Consider the following 26,236-nt stretch of genomic DNA (forward strand, 5'->3'; position numbering starts at 1 on the left):
GCTCTTGGCCTCTAGGCCTTAGGTTTCTGCTTCAGGAGGTCCGGAAAGACCCCAAAATTTTCCTGTCTAATAAATGTATACATGAGAATGAGGAACTGTGATTTGAATAACAACTTGTGTCTGCATGATATCCATAGTAAGGTAGACTGGGAAGCGGAAGGTATGAAATGGAGAGACATATTGAAGATGCATTTGCCGGTCAATAAATTAATTCAGAAAAAAGCTTTGAACAAAGAAGATAATCTTGGTATGTGGAGAAAATGGGGCTACAGTGAGTGGGCTTTGTTCTCTGATATAACTTTAAGCACCAAATAAATGCAAGTCGTCTGTCACATCTACTGTTCCCTTTGAGTGTCAAGGTCTAAACGGCTCCGGCAACATATGCGTCCAAGTCGGAAGTCTATTGCTCAGTGTTTGAGGGTGTGTAGGAAGGCACACTGCTCCCTACACTTCAGTTACAAGTCCCTCAAAGGCACACTCCTCTCCTCCTACCCCTAGTGTTCAGACTCTATCAACCTAAAGTGCATTTTAATGCAAAGCGATCTACACAGAAGCAACTCTCCCATAGCAAATATCAATTTCCTGTTCCCAAATCCGGCTTTATCAGATGAGCTTGCAAGCACTGGAAGGAGAGATCTCCAGGCTCTCTGAAAACTTACTTTGGTTTTGGTAAGAAAATCGATATGAATTTGACTCACTGCAAATAGTTCTGAATAAAATGGAATAATTAAGCCTTGTTATTGACTTCACCAGGAAAACAGAAACAGGAATAAGAAATGTTCGTAAGACATAAACAAGTCTGAATACATTAAACAAGTCTGAATACCTTAAAAATGTCTGACTACCTTAAACAGGTCTTAGATGATGCCCAAGTCATGTCACTCTCAGTGACATGAAATAGAACTTGAATTCATTCTCCTCGTTCTTAGTAAGACATAGGCAAACAGAGGAACATTGTCTCATAACAAATAATTCACTTTAATTGTTGATATTAGATAATTCAGACTGTGTGAGCTGAAAAGCAATTACTACGTTTGAAGCATATGAGATATTATTAAGCTATCTTAATTTTAAAGAAATTAAGTTCCTGAAAGTATATATCTGCTTGAAACTAAATATATTAATCTTGGCCATGGCATTTGTGTTTTCAGGTGTTTTCATCCACAGATTTCCTTTGTATTTATACCATTTATCCATAAAAGATACTTATAACAGGTAGTTTACAGGTGTTTTTCTATTCAGAACTAAGTCCAGCCTTATAATTTCTTGATGTAATAGGAGTCATATGAACTGTAATAGAAACAATATTCTTAAAAATCATTAGTGATGGGATATCAGGCTCAATCATATGAAACAGTGCACTTTATGTAGTCTGTACTTTTGAAGGGATGTTCAACAAAACATCTAACAAGATAGCCCTTTGTGTCCCTAAATAACTACAGATTTTGGTCTTAGAAGCAGTATGTTAAGTCCCCATACTATGGTTCTCACACTTTGGGAATTTTAGTTTGGGTAACCTAAAATCCTCTGAAGAATTTTTTGGTGCTTTACAAGACTGGGCTGGGGAGATATTTGATCACTAAAGTGTTGTTGATCCTGTCAAGAGGAAAACCTGGGTTTGGTCTCCAGAAACCAAGAAGACGACTCAGGCATGGTGGTACAAGCTTTTTATCCCATCTCCTCTGAGGAGGATGCTACTAGCCTAGAAAATCAAATGAGTTCTAAGCCAAGACCTTATCTCAGAAACAATAGACAATACTTGAAAGTTTACCTGAGCTTGACCCCTGGCCCCTCTCCTCTTTACATGAATGTGCACTCCAAACATAAACATACAAAAACAGATGAAATTTTTGGATGATTTCAAATTTCTTTTAAACATATAGATACATCTATATTAGGTTGACGCTGACTTTAGTGATACGCAAAAACCTTTAATTGTTGTAGCTTAGCTTATAAGAAAAAGGACTGTTTGCTGACTAGTTGCCAATTCAAGGAACCAGGCTTGCTTTCAGAGGCAAAGAGAAAGGGAGGTAAGGAGAAGACAAAGAATCACCTCTCTCTCTCTCTCTCTCTCTCTCTCTCTCTCTCTCTCTCTCTCTCTCTCTCTGCGATGAAGCCTAATATGTGATCCAGGCTGGCCAATTCCCCAAGGAAACTAGATTATCCTCAAATCCCTAAAATTGTCTTGCCTCAGACACTTGATTGTGAAGATAACAACTATGAACTATCACATGTGCCTGTACTTCTTAAAGGCCTGAAATATATTATCATATCTACCCTTGTTCCTTTGGAGTAGTTAATTGGCCTTACTTACAGAAGTGTGCCTTGGCCAGTGAGGTTGTTGCCTGTTTCCACAAATGCTGGGGAGTTAGGGCAAACATTTCAGTGGCGAGTCCATGGTCTCTGTCCCAGACTGCTGCCTTCTTCAATGTCCCGGCTTCATTTTCTCACACAGAGAATGCTGAACCTATTAGCTAAGGCTCCTGCTCCTGCACTTTATCCACTTTCCTGGCCAGCATCTCTACATCCTGCAGATTTTCCCTATTTCCTGCCCCCCTCCCCAAGCCTAGTATAAATATTGAGCCATGGGGAGGAGAAAATAAATAATTTTTAAAAATTGAGTGACTGGAAGACTCCAGCAAAAAATTCTCACTTGTAAAACAAACAACTTTGTCAAAACCATGATTTTTTTTTCCTCAAGAGAGGCAAAGTCTCTCTCTGGATCAGTTCTGAAAGTCCCTGGTTTCTCTTTGAAGTCTACTTCCTTATCTACTACGTTTGATGTCTGCTGTTTCTGATTATGAATGCTTTGACTGTGTGTCCTGCTTCTAAAGTGGATTGTGGGCAGCAGAACAGAACCCACTTCTCATCTCAGTGCCTGGGCATGTCCCATGCCGCATGGCAAGATGCACTAAAGGTGAAGACAGAATAAAGGCTGATACTTTGAAGTAGAGGAAGGGACACCCGAGCAGGTCCAGGAAGCATCCTTACCAGTGAGCAAAGGAGTAGAAAGAAAGCCCTTTTCAGAATGACAGAGAGTGGAAAGCGTGGGCTACCCTTTGCTGACTTCTGAGATAAGAAAGCACCGCCAAGAGGCCACAAGCATGGTAAACTACAGAACTAAAGCATTGCCTCTGGGAGCTACGCAGACTTTGCTTCTCGGCACTTACTGTGGCATAGTTGAAGGCCCATTTGACTTCTCAGGGCAGGTTCTTTCTTATTTGATTCTTAATAACAGAATTCCCCCAACATTTAGAGGCTTCTGATTGAATTGCTTCCACTGTTATAACCACCACATTGGAATTCTTCCCTAGACATACACTCAAGCTGGCTGTGGTTTGTTTTTTTCCCCCTCTCAGGGCACTCTACCTTAGGCCATAAGAAATTACAGTTTGCTTGGAAATGAAACTATTGAAACTGAATTGGCCATGAGGCTCAATATTTTACCATGTCCTCCTGTGAACTTTCCTCTTCTAAAAAGTTCATTAATCAAAAAACAACTAATACTCACTGTCTTCATTACAGGTTTGAAAAATTATTATTTATTTCGTATTAGTATAAACTAATTGTATATGGTGGTTTATAATTTTGACATTTTCATATGTGTTCCCATGCATGAGCACGTACATATATAAATTTTTCTCAAATTGTATGCATTACCTTCTGTTTGTTTCCTGTTCGTTTCCTCTTTTTCTACCTTCTCCTACCTTTGTTCACACCTTTCCTCTTCTTTCTTTCATTTCCTTCCTTCCTTCCTTCCTTCCTTCCTTTCTTCCCTCCTTCCTTCCTTCCTTCCTTCCTTCCTTCCTTCCTTCCTTCCTTCCTTCCTTCCTTCCTCCCTCCCTCCCTCCCTTCCTTCCTTCCTTCCTTCCTTCCCTCCTTCCTTCCTTCCTTCCTTCCTTCCTTCCCTCCTTCCTTCCTTCCTTCCTTCCTTCCTTCCTTCCTTCCTTCCTTTCTTCCTTCCTTCCTTCCATCTGTCTTTATCTCTTTCTGACAAGGCGAGTTTCACTCAGGTTGTTCACAGTAAGAGGTTAGTCACAAGAACATGGGCTCCTTACCAGTGCGTACACCACTGAAAAAATGTCTTCTCCTTCATCAAGAGCCTTTTGATGATCAGGGAAAAGTAGAGACTTGGGTGTCCTCCTGTCTGGCTACTGTTGTTATCTTACAGATCTGCAGCAGGACCATGGCATAGGACTGACAGGCTCAATCTCTCACAGTTCCAATGCCGGCAATCTGAACAGTGCTGAGATCAAAAGTGTGACAGTGACTCTGTGTTCTGGGGGCAGTGTTCCACCTCAGGCCACTCCATCCTCCAGCTCCTATATGGATATGTTATTTTCTCTATCTTTCTTTAGATGATTATATGTTTGACCATCATATAATTTAATTATGAATATCTTTTGGTGACAGTGTGACTAATTATCATACTACCTAATACAGGTCTCTATCTTCTTCCATATATATATGGATTTATATATATGATGTGGTAGCCTTTGAACTAATGCCACATACTTTAGATTTTTTGTCCATGTAGCGAAGAATAAATTTCTACATTAGTTAGCAATATTAATTGCTGTAATAAGTACCACTACATGTCTCCAGTGGTTCATCAAAATGAGAATTTATTTCTCACTTTCTTAGTAGTAATATCTGGGGACTCATCCAGATGTTCTCAGGAAAACGAATTCCCATCTCATGTCCTCCAGCTTTCTAAAGCTCAGAATGATCTGCAGAAGCGGATGGAGAGAAGGCATGCCCTCTTGGAAAATAGCTTGATGTAGAAGCAGCTAACAGAGTTCCTGGTTGCTTTTCACTGGGAGAGGAAACCATGTGTTCTTGTCTAGGTGAATGGGTTTCTAATAGTGCGGTGCTGTGGAAGAAAAGTGACCGTGTTGCAGAACACTTGGCTGTCCTTGCTACTAATATCACACACAGGTCACAGAGGACTTTTAAATCATTTTTCAATAGATTTCATTTTTTAGATCTATGTTGTAAGCCAGGAAAGAGAAATTTCTGCCTGGGTAATGAAATAATGAGCGTAAAAATTTGGATCAAGGGGCTAAGGAGATGGCACTCTTTCTCTCTCCTCTCTCTCTCTCTCTCTCTCTCTTTCTCTCTCTATCCTCTCTCTCTCTGTCTCTCTCTCTCTCTCTGTCTCTCTCTCTCTCTGTCTCTCCTTAATAGGGTATATGATGAAGATTAATATCAGCAAAACATGTATGTCATTGGCCAACATCTCTAATCAGGAAAGAACACATGCTATATAATATGAAGGGAAAGAGAAGGAAGAAGGGCCATAGGAAGTGGGGCTCTCAGAATTATATGTGACAATGTGGTAATTTTGAAAGAAGTTTCTGAAAAGCACAGCAAAATTTTCAATAGTTTCACCATGATGAAATAATAAATATTAAAAAACTGAACCTTTCATAAAATGAAATAAGATGTATATTTTTAAAATTTTTCTGGTTTTTTCCTACCTTTCTTCCTCTCTTTATTTCTTTTCCTGCAGAGGTCAGTGTGTTGAATAGTCTTGTGTCAGCTTGATATAAGCTAAAGCCATTGAGAGGAAGGAAAGGAAATTAAGAAAATGCCTCCATAAGATTGGGTGGCAAGTAAGATTGTAAGGCACTTCCTTAATTAGTGATTGATGGAGGAGAGTCCAGCCCATTGTAAGTGGCAGCCCATTCATCCCTGGGCTGGTGGTTTGGAGTTCTATAAGAAAAGCAGGCTGAGCAAGCCACGAGGATGTATGTCATTGGCCAACATCTCTAATCGGGAAAGAACACATGCTATATAATATGATTATATGCTATATAAATGCTATATAGCATGCTATATAAAAGTCAGTAAGCAGCACCACTCCATGCCCTCTGAATCAGTTCCTACCTCCAGGTTCCTGCCCTGCTTGAATTCCTGTTCTAACTTCTTTTAAGGATGAACAGTGCTATGGAAGTATAAGTCAAATCAACCCTTTCCTCCCCAGCTTCCTTTTTTCTCATGATGTTTCATCATATCAATAGAAACCATAACTCAGGCAGGATCTCACATAGCCCATACTGTCCACACTCTGTAAATGAAGATGGCTTCATCTCCTTGCATCTACTCTCCATATGTGGGGAATATAGCACTGCCAACTCATATACGAAATATCCTTAAGCAAAGGAGAAATCAAGAAGTAGGTAAAATATGACCAAAACTTAGACCTGAAGTTTATATATTATAAATTGATCAGCCTCAATGTATCTCCCTAGAGGTAGGAAAACCTATATTCTCTGAGTGCTTGTATTTTGTACCCAATGTTGGCCATGTATTCATACCATATAGAATGAATTCATAACATACAGAATGAAGTTAAAATATTTAGATATAGTTTGAAAAGTAAATTAACTTATAGCAGTCCAAATAAACAGAGATAAAAGAAACATCATTATAAATATAATGACTAATAAGCTCAAAACAACATAGAAGAATGTTGACAAAAAAGATGAAAGGGTAGGAACTTTTGTCAGAGAAGGGAAAACTACATAACAAAACAAATTAACAAGTGACAACGCAATATTAACAAAATACAAGACTTTCATCATCATGTTCTTTCTTGACCATGTTTTCAAGTGTCATATACTCATGACCATACAAAGTTTAGTGAAATCAGAGACACATCAAAATTCAATATTCTATGCCTGATAGTACTCTAGGTAACAATGTTTTTCTGTATTTTGTCAAATCCCATTCTCAATACAACATCTATTGGATGCTGAGACACATCTGAACCAATGTATGAGGTGCCATGAACTATGTTGGCTTGGTCCTCGAACCCTGACTAGAGTGGCAAGGAAATGAAGACAGAACAAACAAGCATGCAAGAAAGTATGAGGAAAGATGGACTATGCAGACTTTGAAGAGGTGGCATCAACTCCCTCAGAAGCCCAGAACTTCAGCACATTTATTACATATACCACAGATAAGGGAGGGGTTAACCAACTTCTGTGGTAGGAGATGTCTACAGACAAGCAGCCTCAGGTTGTACATATCCAGGAAGAGGAAGAGGCAGTTGCTAGTTTTTGTACATACTGGCTAATCATTCATAAATACTAGTTCTTGGGTCAAGGGAAAGTCTTTGCCAGTTTCCCATTGGTTTCAAGGCACTGGTCCTTGCCTTGGCCATACCCATGTCAAGACACCCATTCACTCTGGACTTCCCTCCTCACACATTCACCTAAGGCTTCCCTGGCTCACTCTCTCTCTCTCTCACGCACACACACACACACACACACACACACACACACTTAGAGATTATATAAGTTCTTAAAAATTCTAAGGTCAGATTTCAAAATATTGATATCAAGCCTCTACTTAAGTTAATGAGGTTCTCTTCAGCTGTTAATTTGTTCTTGGCAACAGTTATTAAGTCCCGGCTTAAAAAAACAAAACCATACATCTAAACCAGTGGTTCTCAACCTGAGGGTTGTGATTGCTTTGGGGGTCAAACAACCCTTTCATGGTGGCCGCCAAAGACCATCATAAAACACTGATATAGTTTATAGTTCATAAAAGTAGTGAGCTTACAGTTTTGAAGTGGCAACAAAAATAATTTTACGGTTGGTGGTCATCACAACTTGAAGATGTATTAAAGGGCTGTAATTAGGACAGTTGAGAACAACTGATCTAAATTAAGATTATTTAAAAGTGTTTGAAGAAGTAAAAGGATCACATTTCCCAGACATACTTAAATTTATATGAGATATTATTTAGATAATTACTTCTTACTAACAATTTTTCTCTTATAAAGAGATGGCTTCCCAGATGTAAGATCATGAACTTGGTGTAATTCAATACTGCAACTCCTATCTGTCTGCATGCAAGAGAAATGACTCATTATTGTTTTACCCTAAAAAAATTAGATGATGGTTAAATTTCTCCTCTGTTGCCCTCTTAAAAGGCAGTTGGGAAGGACACTGTGATTCCAGCTGGTCCAACAGCTATCAAAGCGCCTGAAACTGGATCTCTGGCTTCTCAGTTGTTAATCCAGTCTTAAAAGCTAAGGAAAAATGTGTGGGATACCAGTAGATGAATGTTATGTGAGTCCCATCAAGAAATGATCATGGATTTTGTTTTTAACATTTTTTCTTTCTTTTTTTTATTTGATATATTTTTTATTTACATTTCAAATGATTTCCCCTTTTCTGGGTCCCCACTCCCCGAAAGTCCCATAAGTCCATTTCCCTCCCCCTATTCCCCCACCCAACCCTTCCCACTTCCCTGTTCTGGTATTTCCCTATACTGCTGCACCGAGTCTTTCCAGAACCAGGGGCCACTCCTCCGTTCTTCTTGGACATCATTTGGTGTGTGGATTGTGTCTTGGGCATTCTACATTTCTAGGCTAACATCCGCTTATCTTCTTCCCTGGCTTTTCTTGGTTCTCTGTCGAGGGCCTGGGATGACAGCACTGCTTGCCTTGTCTCCCCTTCACATCTTTCTAGGCACTAATCGAAGATTTCCTTCTTCCATAAACAGAAAACTACTCATGCATTTTTTGGAGATTTTTAGGGAGGTCACATGACGGGTGTACCCCAACTAAATCCCAAATGAAACTCTAAGAAGCCAGATAGTTAATCTTACCAATTCCCTAAGAGTAATTATGGCTACCTCTTTAGAGGGTAGCAATGAAAACAAGAGACAGAAACGAGATAGGCAGCTCAGGGCAGGGACCCCAAAAGCAATAGTTCAAAGATGTCCTTGCCCTGGCCTGGAATGCCACAGGAGAGCTCTGGTTTTTCATACCTTCCTAAAATAAGCATCTTATGAGAGTAAAACATCCCAAATGTTGCTGTTAATAATTCCTTCTCCTTAGGTTTAGAACTGGATTGCTAAATTTTTATGGTATATATATGGTATACACACACACAAACACACACACACACACACACACACACACACACATACACACACACAGGAAACCAATATGGGACCTCTTCAAGAGCAGCAACTTGTGGGAACCAAGGGCAGAATACTACAAGAAAGGTGACTCAATTTCAATGACGATTCTGATCATTTTTTGTAACTTGGTGAGTCATCTGTAATATTGTTTGTGATGACTTACTTCTATTAACTAGAATGATAAAATATTAATAAGCACATATGAGTCTACAGAATAAGTTTATCACAGTGATATAAGAAAGAAAAGAGGGAGAGCCGGGCGGCGGCAGCGGCGGCAGCAGCGGCAGCAGTGGCTGCTCCAGCTGAAGGGCCATCAGCAGTGGAACCAAGGCGTCACAGGGACCAGTTAGGCCCTGCGCCCACGACCACTGACCTTCGCTGACCAGCCGGACAGCAAGCAGCTGCAGTTGTGCGGCGCCTTTCCTGCACGGAGGCCACTTCAGAACTCGGCCTCCCACCAGTCAGGAGAGGAGGATCCATCTTGGTTCCGTACTCCAGGAATCGGACAGACTGAGGTACACAAACATAATCCGAGGCCAACACCGCGGTGGTCTGAGCCCGACGGGCGTTGGCCTGCACCCAGGCCCTGGGCGGGTCGGGGGGCCATCGGGGTGCCAACCCAACCAGGAGGTTTTTTGCCCAGGCCTGCGAGCGCGCCGCCGCCATTTTGCCTGCAGGACAACAGAGAGCTCAGGCGGGCAGACCTGTAACAGGCATAGCCTAGGGCTAACAAAGCGGGGGTCCAGGCCCCAAAAGGCACAGGACTGACCCCAAGAACTGGGCGGCTTGGTGGGCCATCTGTGAGTCAACCCGCCCAGGTGATTGTTAGCAAAGCAGACTCTCCCGGCGCTTTCAGGGAGCGCGGGCGCACACGCCCGCCATCCTAGTCACCTGGCAAACCCAATTAACAGTCAAAGCCGTAGGGGAACTTTGCTCGGACCTTGGCCTCCCAGGCTTTTGCCTGGACTCAGGGACTGGGCGGCCAGGCTAACCTTGTGTGCGATAGCCCGGTTGGCAGTTCGGCTGCCCAGCGGAGTGAGCGGAACTCAGGGGAGGTCACACTAGCATACACCGTCGGCACTCCCTGGGAGTGCACACGGGCTCCATCTGCTCCACAGACACAATCTGGGGCAAGGCCTCAGGCAGAAGCCCTTAGCTCTACTCTCTCCGCTTCCGGATCCAGATCAGTCTGGGCAGCAGCATTACATCTCCAAGTCCTGCAAGTGGCTAGCTGGGCTTCCGGGCGGCCAGCTGGGAGAAGTCAGTGTGCTCCAGTGAATCCAGCGGGCCCCAGCGGGAGCCTTCGGGTGCCTGCTTTGGGATCTGAACAGCCTGGGCAGCAGCACACTGTCTACAAGCAGTGCAGGAGGTAAGCTGTGCACCAGAGGCCAACTGGGAAGGGGCAGCTTGCACTGGTGAGTCCAGCACTGACAAGATAAACTAACACCAGTGAGATCTAGATGGCAAAAGGCAAACGCAGGAACGTCACTAACAGAAATCAAGGCAATATGGCAACATCTGAACCCAATTCTCCTCTACCAACATGTCCTGGATACCCCATCACACCAGTAAAACAAGATTTGGATTTAAAATCACTGGTCATGATGCTGGTACAGGAACACATGAAGGTCATACATAAAGAAATTCAGGAGACAATGGATCAAAAGGTAGAAGCCCTTGCAAGGGAAACACAAAAATCATTGAAAGAAATCCAGGAGAATACAAAAGCCAACAAGGAGGAAATGCAAAAAACACTTAAAGAAATACAGGAGAACTTTGCTCAACAGGCTGAGGTCATGAAAGACGAAACACAAAAATCTCTTAAAGAAATACAGGAGAACTTTGGTCAACAGGCTGAGCTCATGAAAGAGAAAACACAAAAATCTCTTAAAGAATTACAGGAAAACACAAACATGCAAGTGAAGGAGCTAAGCAAAACCATCCAGGATCTAAAATCAGAAGTAGAAACAACTAAGAAAACTCAAAGGGAGACAACTTTGGAGATAGAAAGCCTTGGGAAGAAATCAGGGGACAGAGATACAAATATCAACAACAGAATACAAGAGATAGAAGAAAGAATCTCAGATGCTGAAGATTCCATAGAAACCATGGACTCAACAGTTAAAGAAAATGCAAAATGCAAAAAGCTTGTAACCCAAAATATCCAGGAAATCCAGGACACAATGAGAAGACCAAACCTAAGGATTATAGGCATAGAGGAGAGTGAAGATTTACAACTTAAAGGGCCAGCAAATATCTTCAATAAAATTATGGAAGAAAACTTCCCTAACCTAAAGAGAGAGATGCCCATGAATATACAAGAAGCCTACAGAACTCCAAACAGACTGGACCAGAACAGAAATTCTTCCCGTCACATAATAATCAAAACACCAAATGTTCTAAACAAAGAAAGAATACTAAAGGCAGTAAGAGAAAAAGGCCAAGTAACATATAAAAGAAGACCTATCAGAATCACAGCAGACTTTTCACCTGAGACTATGAAGGCTAGAAGGTCCTGGGCAGATCTCATGCAGACTCTAAGAGAACACAAATGCCAACCAAAACTACTATATCCAGCAAAACTCTCAATCACCATAGATGGAGAAACTAAGATATTTCATGACAAAACCAAGTTTACCCAATATCTATCCACAAACCCGGCCCTAAAAAGGATAATAGGAGGACAACACCAATACAAGGAGGGAAACTTCACCCTGGAAAAAGCAAGATAGTAACCTTTCATCAAACCCAAAAGAAGTTAAGCATTCAAATTTAAAAAATAACGTCAAAAATGATAGGAAGTAACAATCACTATTCCTTAATATCTCTTAACATCAATGGACTTAATGCCCCAATAAAAAGACACAGACTAACTGAATGGATACGTAAACAGGACCCTACATTTTGCTGCTTACAGGAAACACACCTCAGGGTCAAAGACAAACACTACCTTAGAGTAAAAGGCTGGAAGACAATTTTACAAGCAAATGGTCTCAGGAAACAAGCTGGAGTAGCCATTTTAATATCAGATAAAATTGACTTTCAACCCAAAGTCATCAAAAGAGACCCTGAGGGACACTTCTTGCTGGTCAAAGGAAAAATACAAAAAGAAGAACTGACAATCCTGAACATCTATGCCCCAAATGTAAGGGCACCCTCTTTTGTAAAAGAAACTTTATTAAAACTAAAAGCACACATTGCACCTAACACAATAATTGTGGGTGACTTCAACACTGCACTTTCCTCAATGGACCGATCAGGAAAACAGAAACTAAACAGGGACACAATGAAACTAATTGAAGCTTTGGACCAATTAGATTTAACAGATATATATAGAACATTCTATCCTAAAACAAAAGAATATACCTTTTTCTCAGCACCTCATGGTACCTTCTCCAAAATCGACCATATAATTGGTCACAAGACAGACCTCAACAAATATAAGAAGATCGAACTAATCCCATGCCTCCTATCTGATCACTATGGAGTAAAAGTGGTCTTCAATAGCAACAGAAACAACAGAAAGCCCACATACACGTGGAAACTGAACAATACTCTACTCAATGATACCTTGGTCAAGGAAGAAATAAAGAAAGAAATTAAAGACTTTTTAGAACACAATGAAAATGAAAACACAACATACCCAAATCTATGGGACACAATGAAAGCAGTGCTAAGAGGAAAACTCATAGCTCTGAGTGCCTCCAAAAAGAAAATGGAGAGAGCATACATTACCAGCTTAATGACACACCTGAAAGCCCTGGAACAAAAAGAAGCTATTTCGCCCAGGAGGAGTAGAAGGCAGGAAATCATCAAACTCAGGGCCGAAATCAATCAAGTAGAAACAAAGAGAACCATACAAAAAATCAACAATACCAGGAGCTGGTTCTTTGAGAAAATCAACAAGATAGATAAACCCTTAGCCAGAATGACCAAAGGGCACAGAGAAAGTATCCAAATTAACAAACTTAGAAATGAAAAGGGAGATATAACAACGGAAACTGAGGAAATCAAAAAAATCATCAGATCCTACTACAAGAGCCTATGCTCAACACAACTGGAGAATCTGGAGGAAATGGACAATTTCCTTGACAGATACCAAATACCAAAATTAAATCAGGACCAACTAGACCATCTAAACAGTCCCATAATGCCTAAAGAAATAGAAGGAGTCATAGAAAGTCTTCCAACCAAAAAAAGCACAGGACCAGATGGCTTCAGTGCAGAATTCTACCAGACCTTCAAAGAAGAGTTAACACCAATACTCTTCAAACTATTCCACAAAATAGAAACAGAAGGAACACTACCCAATTCCTTCTACGAAGCCACAATTACGCTGATACCAAAGCCACACAAAGATCCAACAAAGAAAGAGAACTTCAGACCAATTTCCCTTATGAACATCGATGCAAAAATACTCAATAAAATTCTTGCCAACCGAATCCAAGAACACATCAAAACGATCATCCACCATGATCAAGTAGGCTTTATCCCGGGAATGCAGGGTTGGTTCAATATACGGAAATCCATCAATACAATCCACTACATAAACAAACTCAAAGAACAAAACCACATGGTCATTTCATTGGATGCTGAAAAAGCATTTGACAAAATTCAGCATCCCTTCATGCTTAAAGTCTTGGAGAGAACAGGAATTCAAGGCCCATACCTAAACATAGTAAAAGCAATATACAGCAAACCGGTAGCCAGCATCAAACTAAATGGAGAGAAACTTGAAGCAATCCCACTGAAATCAGGGACCAGACAAGGCTGCCCCCTTTCTCCTTATCTTTTCAATATTGTACTTGAGGTACTAGCTCGGGCAATTCGACAACATAAGGAGGTCAAAGGGATACAAATTGGAAAGGAAGAAGTCAAACTATCATTATTTGCAGACGACATGATCATCTACCTAAGTGACCCAAAGAACTCCACTAGAGAGCTCCTACAGCTGATAAACAACTTCAGCAAAGTGGCAGGTTATAAAATCAACTCAAGCAAATCAGTGGCCTTCCTATACTCAAAGGATAAGCAGGCTGAGAAAGAAATTAGGGAAATGACCCCCTTCACAATAGCCACAAACAGTATAAAGTATATTGGGGTGACTCTTACCAAACATGTGAAAGATCTGTATGACAAGAACTTCAAGACTCTGAAGAAGGAAATGGAAGAAGACCTCAAAAAATGGGAAAACCTCCCATGCTCATGGATCGGCAGAATCAGTATAGTTAAAATGGCCATTTTGCCTAAAGCACTATACAGATTCAGTGCAATACCCATCAAAATCCCAACTCAATTCTTCACAGAGCTAGAAAGAGCAATTATCAAATTCATCTGGAACAACAAAAAACCCAGGATAGCTAAAACTATTCTCAGCAACAAAAGGAAATCTGGGGGAATCAGTATCCCTGACCTCAAGCAATACTACAGAGCAATAGTGTTAAAAACTGCATGGTATTGGTACAGTGACAGACAGGAGGATCAATGGAACAGGATTGAAGATCCAGAAATGAACCCACACACCTATGGCCACTTGATCCTCGACAAAGAGGCTGAAAACATCCAATGGAAAAAAGATAGCCTTTTCAACAAATGGTGCTGGTTCAACTGGAGGTCAGCATGCAGAAGAATGCGAATTGATCCATCCTTGTCTCCTTGTACTAAGCTCAAATCCAAATGGATCAAGGACCTCCACATAAAGCCAGACACTCTGAAGCTAATAGAAAAAAAACTGGGGAAGACCCTTGAGGACATCAGTACAGGGAGAAAGTTTCTGAACAGAACACCAATAGCGTATGCTCTAAGAGCAAGAATTGACAAATGGGACCTCATAAAATTACAAAGTTTCTGTAAGGCAAAGGACACCATCAAGAGGACAAATCGGCAACCAACAAATTGGGAAAAGATCTTCACCAATCCTACATCAGATAGAGGGCTAATATCCAATATATATAAAGAACTCAAGAAGTTAGACTCCAGAAAACCAAACAACCCTATTAAAAAATGGGGTACAGAGTTAAACAAAGAATTCTCACCTGAAGAACTTCGGATGGCGGAGAAGCATCTTAAAAAATGCTCAACTTCATTAGTCATTAGGGAAATGCAAATCAAAACAACCCTAAGATTTCATCTTACACCAGTCAGAATGGCTAAGATTAAAAATTCAGGAGACAGCAGGTGTTGGAGAGGGTGTGGAGAAAGAGGAACACTCCTCCACTGCTGGTGGGGTTGCAAATTGGTACAACCACTCTGGAAATCAGTCTGGCGGTTCCTCCGAAAACTGGGCACCTTACTTCCAGAAGATCCTGCTATACCACTCCTGGGCATATACCCAGAAGACTCCCCACCATGTAATAAGGATACATGTTCTACTATGTTCATAGCAGCCCTATTTGTAATTGCCAGATGCTGGAAAGAACCCAGGTATCCCTCAACAGAAGAGTGGATGCAAAAAATGTGGTATATCTACACAATGGAGTACTATTCAGCCATTAGAAACAATGAATTCATGAAATTCTTAGGCAAATGGATGGAGCTAGAGAATATCATACTAAGTGAGGTAACCCAGACTCAAAAGGTGAATCATGGTATGCACTCACTAATAAGTGGATATTAACCTAGAAAACTGGAATACCCAAAACATAATCCACACATCAAATGAGGTACAAGAAGAAAGGAGGAGTGGCCCCTGGTTCTGGAAAGACTCAGTGAAACAGTATTCAGCAAAACCAGAACGGGGAAGTGGGAAGGGGTGGGTGGGAGGACAGGGGAAGAGAAGGGGGCTTGCGGGACTTTCGGGGAGTGGGGGGGCTAGAAAAGGGGAAATCATTTGAAATGTAAATAAATTATATCGAATAATAAAAAAAAAATAAAAAAAGAAAGAAAAGAGGGCTATGATGTATAGTGACATTTTAGAAAACCAAAAAGATCCATTTGAACTTTCTTCACTTGTTATTTTATCTCTGCTCAAACATTAAACTTGGCATGACCTTCAGTGAATTTTCAAATAATAATGGGTTGAAAATGTAGAAGGTAGTACAATCCTAATTTACACTTCAGTGAAATATTATTTGATGCATAGAAAATTCTATCCATGACATAACATTTTTCATTTGGGAAGTAACACAAGATGCAGAAAAAAACCAAATTCTTTACAAGTGATATAATTCTAACCCTAAAATAACCCTAAATCTAGTAGGTCATAGAAGTTCCTTTCTCTTGAGAAAAGCAGAAAATTAATTTCATAAGAGCTAATAGACTTTTAAGCTTATAGCTCCTAAAAAAGGATTCCTGAATTCCACAAAATCCACTAAAATTACCATAAACAATGTGGTTGCATTGCACTAGAAAAACTAAAGGGGGTTCCTGAAGGCCTAGTCACGTACATTGGGAAATATCACCTATTATCTTTAAGCTGAAATTCTTATATGAGCAGATGACATGGTATTCAGAAGTCGCCTGTCTGCAGTAGGATTCAGATCACTAACACTGCACTTATCAAATGTGTGACCCTATCATGCTCACAGGGATTTAACTAACTTCGGTGTAGGTTGTGAAAGCTGAAAAATAAAAAAAGACAGGTGCAGTGGCATTTTTCAGGTCTTACCTGCTCAGCCCTTTCTTCTGCTCCAGGGATTGGTTGTGTATTATATGTGGTCATGGTGCTCACAGAGGCCGGAAATGGGCATCTTATCCCTAGAACTGGCATCAAAGCTGGTCTGAGCTGCCCACTAGGTGGGTGCTAGGAAGTGATTTGGTTTTTTGGAGACAGGGTTTCTCTGTATATCCCTGACTGTCCTGGAACTCACTAGGTAGACCAGGCTGGCCTCGAACTCAGAAATCCACCTGCCTCTGCCTCCCAGAGTGCTGGGATTACAGGCGTGCGACACCACCGCCCGGCGGGTGCTAGGAATTGAAAGCAGGTCCTTTGGAAGAGCACCCAGTGCTCTTAACCACTGAGCCTTCTCTGCACTTCCAGCTATGGAATTCTAATGGCACTAGTGGAAATACCACAAAATTTGTACTTTCTCTTAAAATTTTTAAATTATGCATACATGGTTATATATTTTAAACAATTAGGTATATGGTGAAAAAATATTTCACTATATGTAAGATCATTTTGACAGAAAAAAATATGTGGTTTCCATTGTTGAAAGTGTTTCTTCTTATGGACAATATTTTGAAAGAGGTCCATTTCATCTTTAATAACTATAGTATATATGTTATAGAATTTCAAAGATTTCAGTGAAGAGGCCTTAGGTTGCCCTCTGTCCCTCTTTGTACACATGTACATATATATTTACATATACACACATATACACACATGATATATATATTCTCTGCATAGACTCTATACATATAAATATATACATGTATCTGAGGAGAGTGGGTAGATGAAAATTGTTTTGGAAGCAAGAAGTCTTGCAAAAATTGTTAGGCCCACAGAAATTCCATTTGGACTGCCAAATTTGCATTAGTCCCGCCCACAGCTTGAAATGTCACCCCACCCTCTCTTTGCCATCTGCACCACCACCTACTGATTCCTATGTCTTTAGTCTTAGAGAACAGAAGCATCTGCCTATGACAGGCACATTCAGACTTGGCCCTCCCACCCCCTCCATCTTAGTTAGGGTTTTACTGCTGTGAACAGGCACCATGACCAGGAAAGTCTTATAAAGGACAACATATATTTGGGGCTGGCTTACAAGTTCAGAAGTTCAGTCTGCTATCATAAAGATGAGAGCATGATAGCATCTAGGCAGACATAGGGAAGGCAGCATTGAGAGTTCTACAACTTCATCTGAAGGCAGCTGGTGGAAGACTGACTTCCAGGCAGCTAGAATGAGGATCTTAAAGCCCATGCCCACAGTGATACACCTACTCTAAAAAGGCCACACCTCTAAATAGTGCCACTGCCTGGGCCAAGCATATTCAAACCATGACATCCCCCAAACACAGATTTAAATGAAAGATTAGAAAATACTTTATAAAGAAGACTCAGTCTAATGCACATGTATACATGCATTTGCATGTATGTATGTAAGTATGTTATAACTGGAACCAGTACACTACCACCATAAGATCTTCAGGTTGGTCATCTCCTCCCACCTTTGTGGATTTTCCCTGATTTTTTTTCACTTTATGAGGACTGAAAAGAGACCATTTATGATTAATCCAAATTAGCTTTGATATATTAATGACATATGACCTGTGCATATTTATTGTGCCTATTCAAAAATGTGTCTATTTCTCAACTGATTACCCAGGGCTTAGAGAGTGAGAGGACATTTTGGAAAGGCTCTATAGGAAGTGCCTCTGAGGTTGTTTGTGGTAGCAGAAGGAAATAAAGCAAGAGAGTATACCAGGGTCTGTTGTGAAAAGGTTCACCTGAGAGGAACACTATATCAATCACTTTTCCATCCTTTGAGCAAAGACAGAATAAGATGGTCATTCTGAATTGTATTTCAGAGATCCTACTAGCTCTTGTCAAGCAAACCTTCTTGTCTTCTAGGCTATATCTTATCTTCATGTCCCTCAAGATGAAGAGTGCTAGGGCCTTCTTCAGTTCTTCCTAAGTTTTTTTTCCTATTGGATCCACTCTTAAAGTCAATCTTATCTCTAATACAGTATCATTTGACAGCACCTCAGTGCACAAGTCGGGAAACACACAACTAAAGTACAATTCAGTCAATTGCAGTAAGATGTTTAATCTCCTTGATTTCTTAAAAACTGTAGATCGTGGAAACAACCCTGTTCCCATGTAAGAGGGATGTTGGGAATATGATCATATTTGACATTTCTATTTTGTCTCCATATACTTATGACTTAAATTGTTCTGTTTTAAATCTTATTTACAAACCTGTCAAATTCTAGGCATCAGAGTCCAGGAAAGCACAGAAATCCTTACTTCTTGATCCATATGTAGCTGCAATGGTTTTTGGACTGGTGTCCTAGTACTCCTATATACAACAGTCATAGTGTCTTTTCTCATCTTTTAAGTTTTGGAAGCAGAATACCCTTGGGGTAAACACAGGATACCTTCCCATGACTGCTGTCACCCATTGATGTGATTGGTTTTCAGGTTCCAACAGGGTCTAATTCAATTATATACATTAATTATGCTAGCTCTTTTTCTGACTTTTATTCATCACATTCAGCCTTTCATTTCTTTAGAACCTATCATGAGTCATTAACATTTTAAAAGAAATAAACCTTATTGCTTAACGTTTACCTCATAGTTTCTGCATCATGATTTGGTATTTGTACTTAACACATGGTAGCCTGAGTTTAGTGGCTATCTTTTTTGAAACAACAAAGTTCAGGCTGCAGGATAGTAAAGATGACTACTGACAGCTACCATGCGAGAGCTGGATGGTAGAAAGCTCTTGAATTGAAGATCATAATAAAGTGAGCATGAAGGAGGGAGATATAAAATGCAAAACTAGTCCGTTGGAGGAATTCTTGGGCCTTAACATGTCCTGCACTTGTTTGGACAGAGGAAGAACCAGCTTAACTTTAAAAGAATGAGCAAGTCAAATAAATGTCGAATGCCTCAGAGACACACATAGAAATGAGATAAAGAATCTCAGATAATGCTCTGAGTGCATTGTTCAGTCACTGTCAGCTTTAAGCTGCAGAAGAATACAGTACAATTCTTACTGTAAAATCTATTAATACATATGTATGTGCCTAATGGAAAATTATGGAGACCAGATAAAGAAACTATAAAAGTAAGAGCCATCCAAGTAAAGGAAAGAGTGATTTTCACATCAATAACAGCAATAGATGGTTAGCAACCAGATTTTGAGTATATTTTAAAATTTAGAGACATTGAAATATGCTGGAGCAAAGTAGTAGGCTAAAACTGAGTTATGACTGATAGCAAAGACTTTCAGCTGAACAAGTGAGTAAAGTGAACATTTATTGAGGTAGAAATCATACTGGAGATGGAGCTCAGTCGTGGAATTAGCGTGTATCGGGAACGCCATGGCTGAATCCACAGCACTGAAATGGGGAAATGGTGCAATTACATATATACATGAAATTGCAGGAACAGCCTTGAAGTAAGCAAGAGATCAATATGTCTGATGTCATTGTGATAGGTTAATTGGGATGTTTTTATTTGTCATACAGTAGAAATGTTGAGTGGGCAATTGAGTCTGCTTGCTCAAGTTCAAAACTGAGATTTCCAAAGAAGATATTTTTGACAACAGTAGCGTCTATTCTCTGGATTCTTGTGGATTTCATTAAGTTTTGATTTCTCTCATAAAGCTTCCACTCAGAAGAGATAGGGAAATTCACCCGGACATTAGACAATTGTCTCGCAAGACAGATTATGAAATATCCTTTCTGTTCTTGAAACTGAACTATTCACTCTTTTTCTTTTAAGAACTCAAGGGCTGTTTTGTTTTCTTTTGTTGTTTGTGTGTTTGTTTACAAAGAAAACAGAATGTCCTTTGTGACATCCTGCTGACACGCTAAATTCTTCATTCCATGTATTCCACATTAAAAAAAAAAAAAGAAACCTCATAGAAACCTCTTTTGGCTGCTCTCCCTTTACTCTGAGTCTCCCTTTACTCTGAGAGGTGTAGACATCGCCTTCCTCTCATTCTCCAGAGAATCTCATGGGAGACCTTTCCCCCAGCATCATCTTTCAGTACTCCATACTTCACTCAGCAGCCCAGAGACCTTCTCTCAGCTACCCCTGTAGGTGGGGGAAGAAACATTCATAATGCTTCTCTTGATTGATGCAGACCAAAGTAGATTTTTTTTTCTCTTCAAAAAATTTCACCCAGACTTTAGACGATTGTTTCACAAGATAAAAAAAAAAAAATGAAGTGTCCTTTCTGTTCTTATAACTGAACTATTCACTGTTTTCCTTTTAAGAATTCAAGGGCTGTTTTGTTTTCTTTTGTTTGTGTGTTGCTGGTTAATTTTTACTAAGAAAACAGTTGATTGAGATGAATATATGACACAAATATATGAAAGAGAAAAGCATATTAACATATTTCAAAGAATTGTAACAGCTTCCTTATATGTGAAAAAATTTAAATGTCCTTTAGCTCTTTGAGGAATTTATTTTGTCTCACCTTGTTCAATTAGGAACTGTCTAGTGAATATCCACTAGGCCCAAGGCACAACTTGAGCTGCTGCTGTTTGAACTGTGTCCATGTGGTGCTGGACTTCACTCGCCTCTTTTATGAAAGATAAGACAAAAGGATACCAAAAATGGCAGTGAAGGGGCTTCCTGTCTTAAGTTATAGAAAAGAAGAAGAACTTTGTTGAACAAGGGACTTTGCTATTCTAAATAACATGGCATTAAGCACTAGAAAAGTTTCAGTGCTAAGAAAAGTGAGCCTCATCATTTACCTAAGTTCCCTCCCCTCCCTCCCCCTCCCCTCTCCTTCCCTCCGCCCTCTTCCTTGTCTTCCTTTTGCCATTTTCAACATCTTGTTCAGTCCAGTTGGCCTGGATAAGTTCAGATTACTAAAGAATTCTTAGATAGCAATTTCATATAACAATATACACCGAGAATAAAGGAAGTAAATGCTCTTTTGAATAGACTAAATTTTCTAGAAATGTAACAGCCTGATTCCTGCCACATGTGAAAAATAATTTTCTTAGAATTGTGTGTTTAAAAAAAACCCTAAGTCAGACATCAGTACGCTATTGCAATTGTCTTCAAATTACCAGCAATTGTTTATAGCTGTAACAAATACTGCTGAATTACTCAATACTTTCTCATAATTTAGAATAATAAATTATAGATCTAGATGAACTTAAAGAATATAATATACAACTCCTACTTTTATAAATAAAGAAGGAAATGTCAGATATGCCAAGAAACTTGTTTTTGTTAGTGTGTTATTTGGACTTTTTTTTATGTCACCTGTGAAAAATAGCTGAGAGAAACAGGGTAAGGGAGGAAAGATTACTGCTATTCATGGTGACAGAAATCACTATCTGTGGCAAGTCGGTCCTAGTGTTTTCTGACCAATAGCAAGACAGAGACTTTATGGTACCAAAATGCCATAGAGCAGACCATCTCAGCTAACGGAATCTAGGAAGGAAGTCAATGGAGAGAAGGGATTGATGGAAGGAAGAGGAAGTGGAGTGGGGAGGAGAGAGAATACAGGAAGAGGAGGGGGAAGGGGTGAGTAGCTACTGAGAGGAGATGGGGAGAATAATCAGGGGAAAGGCTTGGGAACAAGAAATGTCCTTCAAATGCAGAATCAATTGCATATTTCTTCCAACCCATCTCAATTTCCTAGCTCTCATACTGTCTCAATAATGTCAGCAAACTAGGGATCAATCAGTAGATTAATCATCGATTATGTCAGAGCGCGATGCAGTCACTTCTCAAAAGCCTCTCAAATAGCAGGCAAGCTTTTAACATATGAGCCTTTGGGGACATTTCCTATTCAAATGTGACAGTTTTGTTTCCAGGGCTGAATTGAGATTTCTGGTTGTTGGGCAAGTTCCCTTCCCCAGTGCTTTATATACTTGTTCCCTCTGCTCTCTGTTAATGTGTTAGTGCTGAGAAGGACAAGCATCATGTATGTTAGAAGGTGTTAGGACTATTATTCCAGGTTGTCAACTTGACTATATCCAGAATGAACTACAATCCAGAATTGGAGGGAACACCTGTGATCCAGATCTTGAAGCTGGAAGACTCAAGTTTCTGACCTGGATCTCAGCATGGAGATCTTAAGGCATAGTGGCCATGAAAAGCTTAGGCCCAGGCAAGCTAGTACATGCCTGTAGTCCCTGGAGACTGAGGCAAAGGGATCTCAGAGTGCAAGGTCAACCTGGGACAAAACAAGTCCCAGATCCAGACGTGTTGGTACTCACCTTTAGTGTGGGCCAAACCTTCTCCTAGAGACCTATAGAAGGACATTGGAAGAAGGAAGATTGCTCTTCTTGGACTACTTGTACTTGCCAGCACATCTCTTGGCACCCACTGCTACAGAAGACCAGCTGAAACAACTAGGCTTGAGGGACTGAGCTAGTACTAGATGCTTAGGCTACCCATCCACAGCTGACCTAATTGTCAGGTTAGTTGGACTACAGACTTTAAGTCATCACAATAAATTCCCTTAATATATAGAGACATTCTGTAAGTTTTGGGATGTTAGAGAACCCTGACTCGTACAGAAAGCAATGTGCCTCTAAGTTTAGATCTTAGGCTCCAAGTCACAAATGGTTTGCTATTGGCAGTAAGTTCTTACAGTGGCCCAAACTACAATTTGGTAATGCTATTCTTTAAATATAATCCTGTTAACATGGAATTCAGAGCAAGTTAAGCAAATCACGAGCAACTTAGGGATGTCGGGCACTGCCACCATCATTGTGGTGCCCATACATTTCTTTAGTTGTTTCATAAAGAAATCAGTTGAGGGAGTGAATACATGAAATGATTTGCTTGTCATTATGAAAGATGAAAGCCCAAATGCTTGATTATATATTTGTAGAAACACACACACACATACACACACACATACACTAAATTTAAGTATAACTAAGTTGTGTATATTACTTATTTTCCTTTTCAATGTCCTCCTACACATTGTTTAGACACATATCAAAAACTTCTGCAACTAGAGAAGTAAAATAGTCTTTTAAGTAGACACTAGCTCGGAGCTAGAGAGATGTTAAGCATACTTGTTTCTATGGCCAAGGCCTGGGTTCCATTCCCACTACCTCCTTGGTAACTAACAATCATCTGACATTCCAGTTCCAGGAGATCTGAAAGCCTCTTTTAAACTCTATAGGAATCAGTAACACTGCACAGTGCACATACACACCTGCAAGCAAAACATCCAAACACATAAAATAAGACGATTAAAAAAAAGATATGAATCCATTCAGATCAGGGTGATTTGCCTGTGTTCAGTTGTTCCTGCAAGCAAGATGCAAATTAATATTTGAATTCACTTTTAAAGCTTGATCAATATTACCTTTTTTTATTTAATCTTCTGAAGTTCATTTTCTTTCTTCTGAGTCTATTAAAAATGATTCATAGGAATTTCAAGCTCAGCTTTCCTTTGGATGCCTGCTATCGTTTACAAGTGTGTTGAACTAGCCTGACTGGAAGGACGACTGAGCCTCCCTCCAAACAAACTTTTGAATCTTCTTGTAAATCAACTCCAGCGAGCTTCAAATTAGGAAGCAACGGCCTTCTCATTTAGCGGCATAAAGCTACACTGTATAATGAGCAGCAGAAATGGTAACTTGCAAGCTCTTGATATTTGTCTGGTAATTTTATCCACTGCCATCCAAACATGAGAACTATTTTTTACAGACATCAGTCATGTCCATGTTAAAATGAGAAGCACCCTTTAAGAAAACTCTCTGCACAGCAGGAAACAGCTGTTTAGAGAGATATTTTTCTTCAAATTAGCATCCTTATAATGAGCTGCTGCTGGTTATGACCACTCGTGTTTACTAGGATCATAAGCCTTTTAAATCCACTTGATTTGTGCAGTTAAGCCACAGGTAAACAGGAAATTTTCATTAGGGAAACTGATATATATTAGAAAGACCTATTTGCATAAACAGCTGATTTTTCTCAAATATGTCATATTTCTCAAATTGTCATATTGCATCTAACAGAGACTGAGTGTATTAACCAGCTTTTTTTTCTAGACATGTCAATAGATGCCAGCTATTATTTAATATGTGGGATTCAGTTTCATAGAACAGCTAAATTTAGATGCAGTTGCATTACTCATGAACAGACAAACAAGCCAAAATGGATTTCTCACAAAGTAACCAGCTTGACACGAATTTCTATAGAGTCGCCATACATTATCTTGATATCTCAGAAGCTGGGACAAAAAGATCCTCTTACTGCCCTATGTGGTCACTGCGAGCTTGAGTCAAGGGCTCAATGCTCATGCTGCCTTCCTGGTCTTCTTGTAGTCACAGCTTTCCTGTTTTGATTTCAATGCCTCATGCCCAGACAGCTGTGCCGGAGTAGCATTCCTTTGTTACTGACTATAAGTGAGATGACATTGATGTTGTCACTTTATTAATATAAATCTCAGCTGCTATGATTCACCGATGCTTATGTTATGCCTCAATAGTAACAATAAAAAGATCCACAGTGTTGCCATTAATTGGTTGTACATGTGTATCTATACTTTAATAGGCTCCATAATACCAATTGTTGTTCCAATGAAGACAAGTCAATAAGGATTAATCATATTATATTGTTAAATTATTGTTAATCAGATTCCTAAAGTGTTGCTAAGTGAGTAAATATTTTAGCACTTAATCAAAACATTGTTACTCGCTAATGGACATTTATGTAAGTGCATTTTTTTCCAAATTAAGTGATGAAATGAATTCACTGAAGTGGGCTTGAGGAGGTCATCTCAGGAAACCTGTTTACATTTTAGTAGGATTTAATTCACTGCTTACCGGCTCCATTATTAGTCACCTTGCTTTGTAAGCTTAGCTTAAATTATTTGCCATAAGCTAAAATACAAGCAAAATTATTTTATGTAAATCTACATCTCCTTTGAAGTTTGACGCAAACAAAGCAATGTTGATCCATACCTTCTACACGTAGGCATTTGCTACCTACTACCTATAATGTGGTTACTGGCTGTCTTATCCCCAATTTTCACCTGAAAACTACTGAAAACCTTTACACGATTAACTCTCTAAATTGGCACATTTTGTGTGCTGTATCACTAAAAGTTTAAGTGCTTCCAGTTTCCTCAGAAAGAACAACAATTGTATACAGGAATCAGAATTTTTCACAGTCTAGACTGCTCTTCTTTTTCTAACCTTTGTTCTCTTGATACTGTGATGAAAGCATTAAGTACAATTAAGCTGTACAGTCTCCTGTGTACAGGGTTGGTTTGGCACTGCTATGTATTCAAATGCTAAACACTGGCCCCAAGATCTGGTTGGGCCAGAGGAGTAGTAGATCCTCACTGACAACCAATGATGCTATGTAACCTTGTCTCCCAAGTTGTCCCTAACTGGTTAATAAAGTTGCCTATGACCTGGGCTGGGCAGAAGAGATGAGGTGTGGAGTGAAGGTTTCTGAGCGTGGAGTCTCAGGCAGGGAGCACGAGGAGAGTGAGGGGAAAGAAGAAAGATACCATAGGGATGGTAAGGATGGCGAGGGTGTGGCCATGAGGGCTGGTCTCATGAAAGGCCCAGGAGGAACATGGCAAGTGATATCTCAGGGATCACAACAGGGAAGTAGACAAAACAGTCTACAACAGTAGCATAAAGGGCTGATGTCTGTCCAGCTCGTGTGCTCCAAAGCTTATTATAATCT

At 39.9% G+C, this 26,236-nt stretch overlaps 1 pseudogene; it reads left to right on the top strand.

The window, feature by feature from the left end:
• LOC127677248 (pleiotropic regulator 1-like) overlaps window positions 1-26,236 on the top strand; it is a 39,393-nt pseudogene that overhangs the window by 4,740 nt on the left and 8,417 nt on the right.

Source organism: Apodemus sylvaticus, chromosome 2, assembly GCF_947179515.1.
Source record: "Apodemus sylvaticus chromosome 2, mApoSyl1.1, whole genome shotgun sequence".
Classification (NCBI taxonomy): Eukaryota; Metazoa; Chordata; class Mammalia; order Rodentia; family Muridae; genus Apodemus; species Apodemus sylvaticus.